We start from the raw sequence: 6,737 nt of genomic DNA, 5'->3' as shown, positions 1-6,737 counted from the left end.
TTTTAGTCTTTTTCCAAATTCTTCCATTTTCTCTTCCTCCTTACAAGAAAGTATTTAAATTTACTCCCATATTTTTCCATCAAATGATCATATCAATCAAATATCTCTTTTTAACTTAAATGTTAATTTAGTCTCCCATTTAATCTTAACCTAATTTAAAAAAATAAGGTTAATACAGGTACACATCTATGCTTCTTGTTCAAATAAGAAAATTGCAGATATCTGTCAACATTTGCCAACATCAATTTTAATCTTTGTTATCCTGCATAAACTGGTAGTCCTCTGGTAGATCCTTTGTAATTAGGATGACGTTCATAAAGTGAAGTTGGCTGATGAGTTGGCCTTGAAAGAGAGGTAGCTGATGTATAAGCTGTCATTGTCACTGGAAACCGTGCATTGCTCCCTGGTTGAAGTTTAGAAAAACGACCTTCTTTGGCAGATATGTTGTGATATCCATTTGGAAAAGCAGAAGTCTCCACCATCAGTCCAAAATAATTACTCTGCATTGGAGACAAGATGGTGTTCTGAGAAGTAGAATTTTTGGTTTTAATGAACTTCATAATAAGGTCATTTGCTTCAGTGTATCTGCTTTGAGTGTGCCAGTGGACAATGTTCAACTGATTTAAAATAGCATGCTGATCTACTGCAATTTGTTCTGGTGGTCTGATGGACCAGAAAAATCACCGCTGATCGGGGTAGTTTTATCACCAATTATGTGGCTAGTAGAGGGCTTTCTAATTAGAGGCATTTTTAATTTTGCAAAAGGTAAAAATGCACTTTCTCCACTAGTGTCAGCCACAAAACCAGAATTATGAGTATCCACATTACCCCCTGCAATAAAGTGCTTCTTATTGAAATCTTAAGACAATGAAGATACCAGAGAGGCATTTTTAATCCCAACTCTTCTTTTTATTCTGATTAAAACCTGGGGAAAGACTCGTTTAAAATTTGAATTATGGTAGATCTGCAGCTACAATCAAAGTGAAAAATTTTAGTAATATTTTAAACCAAAATACAAGACTACAATAAGCCTAACGTATAAAACATCAGATTTCACATTTACAATGCACAGATAATATCATGAAAATATGAACATTGCTATTTTTTAAATTTCCTTATTTGTAAAATACACATACAAGTAGTATAGTCATCAAATTAAAGAAGTTAGCATTTGCAGTAACTGTGAATGCCACTTTTCACAAGCAGCTTTAATACCTTTATATAGATTTCTGATAAGATTCATAGTTGCAAGCAAAGTTTCTCTGAATCTTGAATACATATGGCACTTTCCTCATTTTTAGAAAAAATAAAGAATTTAAGACTTGGTAATTTTATACAGTTTTCAAAATCTAGCTTTAAATATATATTACCATAGACTGATGTACAACATAAATTTTCATATATAAGTTACCAAGTGGTTACTAAAATTTCTGAATACCTTGCTTAAAACAGAGACTTCTTTTCCTTGTGCCAGAAAGTCAGCTAGACAAGCAGATCTTTGAAAATTCTGCCTCACTTTACTAAACCCATAAAGGTTAAGCTGTCTAACTAAACTTTTCATACTTCCAGTTTAAATATTCTGAAAGGGGCCTTTCTTTCCAAAACTACCTTCTTAAAGACATCTTCATCAATCACTATGGAAGATCCATTATCATCCCACCAGATGGATTGATATTGGTCACTCCTAGCCATTTTCCAGAGTTTTCTTGGAAATCTCAGAGAACGAAAATCATTATCTTCATCTGGTTCTGAGACACAATGTGTGTAACATGGTCTTTTTATCAAAGATTCTTCAGACAAAGTCTGAAAAGCATTTTCTTCAATCATAGACCTTAAGTCCAAGTCCCCAGAGAATGTTTGATCACACAATAGAGATCTACCAGAGTTACCTGAAACAGTTGGTCCATCTTTATGAGACACATCTTGAATTTCTGAAGAAACATGTGTCATCTCAAATAACTTTTTCTACAGCTACTTTTATAATCTGCATGATTTTGAGCACTGCAGGTTCAAATGCTGATTTGGCAAGCCTGCACAGATAAACTGCTAGGCAATCACAATGGTTCTCAACCTGAGTAGCTGTGTCATCACAATACGACTGGTATCCCAGCAACCCAAGTGTAAAATTCCGCCAGTGTTTACTTCTCATTCATCCAGTTAAACTGAAACATAAATGTTGCTTATTTTTATAGTGTGATCTGCAAATATTATCCCCACAAAATCTTTTTAAATAATATAATTTTGGGGTCTATGAAATAAAACCAATCTCCATACTTTTGTACACAAATTTATACTAGATTGGTGAACAGAGAATAAATAATGCAAAAAAAATAATTTTAAAGTTTTGGAAGTTAAAGTGAAATTTGTGTAAAACCTCTACAGAAAATGTGTAACAATTTCAATATCATTTGTTATTAAAATTAAACATAATTTGATTCGGAAATGGAAGTATGTATTTATCTGTGTTCTTTAAAATAAGTAGCTGTATATTCAAAATATGAGAAAAATAAATATCAGTTTATTTGGAATGTTAATAAATAAATTGTAAATATTTATAAAATAAAATTTTATTTATATAATCAATCAAATTTAAGAAATCCCAAAGGGGGAAATTTTTGTTTTAAATTGTAATTCAGTGGTATAAGTAAAACAAATATAATTTAATATTCTGGTATAAAAAGTACAAAAGAGACAATCTTATTGTATATTTGCAAAAGTTTATTTTTGCCATTCTTTCAGTCAGAGGTTTTTCAGTCCCTAGAAGGAATAAATTTTCATGTCATCTGTATAATCCATACTCTTGTGGCTTCTGTTATGTGTTCCAAAATGCTGTTGATAAATACTCTTATGTACAAGATCCTGGGTTCAATAAGCAGTGCCTCCATTAAGGGGCAAACAAACAAACAATCAAAAAACAAAGAAATAACAGTATATGTGGTTTGGGGTGGAAAATACCAGGTAATGCATTTTAGGAAGCAATATGTTTCTCAGTCTTCAAATAGTTGGCATTGTTTATATAATACAGCATTTTAAGGCAAGTGTTCTGTTCACTAATTGTAAATGATAGCTATGTTCTGTATCAGTAAACTGATATAACTGGTATTATATATTATATATAAATCCAGTATAACTGGATTTATACCAAAATTTATATTATTTATTTCAAAATAAATTCCATTAAGGATAAGCCAAATTCAAAATGACAGATATAATTTTAAGTAAATAAATGTAAAATCAAGCTGTAATGTAAATTCTTACTTCAGTATCTGTAAATTCCATTCTAAATAAATATTAGCAACCTGAATTCATGGCATATTATATGTATTATAAACTATAGTTAAGTTGGATTTAGTCTTGATTCATAAATATTATTTAACATACGCAGATTATTATATGTGGTAACATCCTATAAAAAACAAAGAATTGAAAAATTACAATTTCAAGAAATGTAGGAAATTTATTGACAGAACTGATCTTAACTATTTTATTTAAATATTCTTTACAAATTCGCTCTATATAGAAGTTAACTAAACAAAATAAAAGCCATATATGAAAAACCCATGAGTAACATCAAGTTCAATGTTAACATACAGGAAGGTTTTCCTCTGGTACAGTAATAAGAAAAAGAAGCTCATTTTCACACGTCCTAAATTACACTACTAGAAGTCCTAGCCAGAACATCTTGTCAAGAAAAAATATAAAAGGTATCCAACTTGTAAAATTCAGTAAAGTATTTACAGATGACATAATTATACATTGATAGAAAACTCCATAGACTCCTCCAGTGACTGTAAGAAATAATGAACAAACTTAGTATACTTGCAGAATACAAAATCAATATACAAATATCCGTTGCATTTTTATATAGTAACGACACATTATCAGAAAGAGAAATTAGGAAAACACTTGTGTGTAAATCTATACCAAAAAGAATAAAATAGGAATACATTTGTTAAGTGAAATAAAAGATCTAAACATAGATCTATAAATTTCAGGTGTAAGAAATATAAGTAAATTAATTAAATAGAAAGATATTCTGTGCTCATGGATTGTGTACAATGTGAGGAAATATTGTAATCTATCTTTTCAATATTCAATCTCCACAGCACTAATTATTGAGGAGAATATGTTTTCTTCATTTTATACTCTAGCTTTCTTTTTCATGGGTTAATTCATCATAGGTGTGAGGGATTATATCTGGTTGCTCTACACTCTTCTATTGATTGGTGTCTGTTTCTGAGCCAGTATCATGTTGTTTTATTTACTAAAGCTTTGTAAGAGTGTTTAACATCAGAGAATTTTACACCATGACATTTAATACACTTTTTCAAGATTATTTTGGCAACTCATGATCTTTGTGGTTACATATAAATTTTGATATTATTTGTTCTATATAATGGAAAAATCTCATAGGTATTTTGACATGAATCAAACTAAATGTAGATTCCCTTGGGTAGAATGGTTGTTTCAACCACATAGATTCACATCATTAACATAAGAGATCTTTTCATTTCTTTGGATCAGTTTTAATTTCCTTCACTAATGTTTTCTGTTTTTTAACGTATACGCTTTCACCTTATTTGTTAAATTCATTTCGAGGTGTTCTTTTCATATATATATAATTATATGCATAATATATGTAAACTCGTTTCCTACACAAATACAGCCGGCAGAAGGCAGTGGCAAGACCTATTCAAATTACTGAATGAAAGAAAGCTGTAATCAAAGATACTTTATCAAGCAAGGCTATCTTTGAGAATAGAAGGAGAGGTAAATAACTTCCACACAAGCAAATACTTAAAGAATTTGGCAAGAGAAAATGAAATAATGAAAGATCTACTCTAAATACAAAAGAAGCAGGATGCTATAGAAAAGAGAAAGGCATAATTATAAAGGCAATATCTTCAGTGACTTACAACAGAATATATAAGATGTTCTAAAAGAGAACATCAGAATTTTTAAGGGTCACAGAATGAAACAGGACAATACAGCGTTTTTATTTCTTGTTTCTCTTCTCTGTAGGATGGGTAAGAGTTTGTATTCTTATCAGTTAAAATAAACAGATACATTATGGGTAAATATAAATACACAACAAGGTAAACATAAGTCAAAATCTTACAATGAAATCACAAAGCCATAAAGAAACCAAGATAATAAAAGAAAACTATCAAGCCATAAAAAGAAAAAGAAATGAACAAAAAGGAAATACCACATCAACTGGAAAATGAAGTTCAAAATGGAAATAAACACCAGTCTATCAATAATTATCACAAATGAAAATGGAATTAATGCTTCATTCAAAAGATATATAGTCAGATGGGATAATGTAACAAGACCCTACATAATGAAGCATACAAGAGACCCTATTTAGTAAGTGGAAAACACAATTGGAAGTGAGAAGATGGAAGAATATATTGCATGCAAATACACATGACCAGAAAGCAGGACTAGCAGTTCTTACTTCACAAAAATAGACTTTACAAGAAAGGTCATAGAGAAAGATAAACAAGGACATGATATAATGATTAAAAGAGCAATAGAAAATGAGTGTTTTACACTCATTAATACATATGCACTCAATATAGGAGCACCTAAATAAATAAAGCAAATACTAATAGATAAAAAGAGAGAAATCGCTGGGAACACAATCACAATAGGATACTATAACACCCCGTTACCATCACTGGACGGGTCTTTCACACAGATAATTAATATGGGAACAAAGATACTAAAAGACATGATAAAATAATTGGAGATGGTTGATACTTCCAAAAGAATACTTCTCCCAAAAACAGAATATACATTCTTTTCCAATACACATGGAACATTTTCAAGGAAAGATTATTAACTCAGGCACAGAAGAAGCCTCAAAAAATTTAAAAAGATAAATATTATTTCAAGCATCTTTTCTGAGTATAATACTATGAAACTAGAAATAAATCATAGAAAAACAGGGAGAAAAAATGACAGCATCCAGATTAAAAAACATGGTACTATAACAAAGGAGGGAGTTGATGAAATAAAAGAAGAAATTAAAAAATATCTTGAGAAATATGACAAAACACTTCACAAAGTCTATGGAATACAGTTAAAGCAGGTTTAAGAGGGAAGTTCTTAGTGACAAAGCCTTCCTCAAAAAGAAGTACAGTTTCAAATAAATAATCTGAAGTTCTATGTAAACTAATCATGAAGAGTAGAGCAAACAAAACCAAAAGTCAGCAGAAAGGGGGAAAAAGTAAAGCTCAAGGAGGAAAGAATTGAAATAGGGATTAAAAAATAGAAAAAAAATCAATCAAATTCTTTTTTGAAACTTTAAACAAAATTGACAAATCTCTCGGCAGGATCACCAACAAGAAAAGAAAGAGAACCCAAATAATATAAGAAATGAAAATGGAGAAAATACAAAGAGTACAACAAATTTACAAAATATCATAAGGAAATATCAAGAGCAACAGTATGGAAACAAACTGGATAACCAGGAAGTAATGGAGAAGTTTTTGGCAACATTCAGTCCACCAATATTGCATCAAGAAGAAATTAACCATTTGAACAGACAGATTACTAGAAATGGAATACAATTATCAATACAATAAAAAATATCTGCAAACAAAATTCAGACCCAAAGAGCTTCACTGGGGAATTTGACCAAACATACAAAGAAAAATCCATATAAGTCCTCCTCAAACTCTTCCAAAACATTGATATGGAGAGAGTACTCCCAAACCCACACCATAAGG

At 30.4% G+C, this 6,737-nt stretch overlaps 1 long non-coding RNA gene across 1 annotated transcript; it reads right to left on the bottom strand.

Annotated features, from left to right (window-relative positions):
• Nucleotides 1-227: 227 nt before the first annotated feature.
• Nucleotides 228-2,084, bottom strand: LOC140692609 (uncharacterized). Its single transcript, XR_012068170.1, has 2 exons — nucleotides 1,890-2,084; nucleotides 228-500 (listed from the first exon to the last, which is right to left on the bottom strand). It is a non-coding gene; the product is annotated as an uncharacterized lncRNA (long non-coding RNA).
• Nucleotides 2,085-6,737: the final 4,653 nt, after the last annotated feature.

Source organism: Vicugna pacos, unplaced genomic scaffold, assembly GCF_048564905.1.
Source record: "Vicugna pacos unplaced genomic scaffold, VicPac4 scaffold_14, whole genome shotgun sequence".
Classification (NCBI taxonomy): Eukaryota; Metazoa; Chordata; class Mammalia; order Artiodactyla; family Camelidae; genus Vicugna; species Vicugna pacos.
This window is presented reverse-complemented; position numbering and strand designations above follow the sequence as displayed.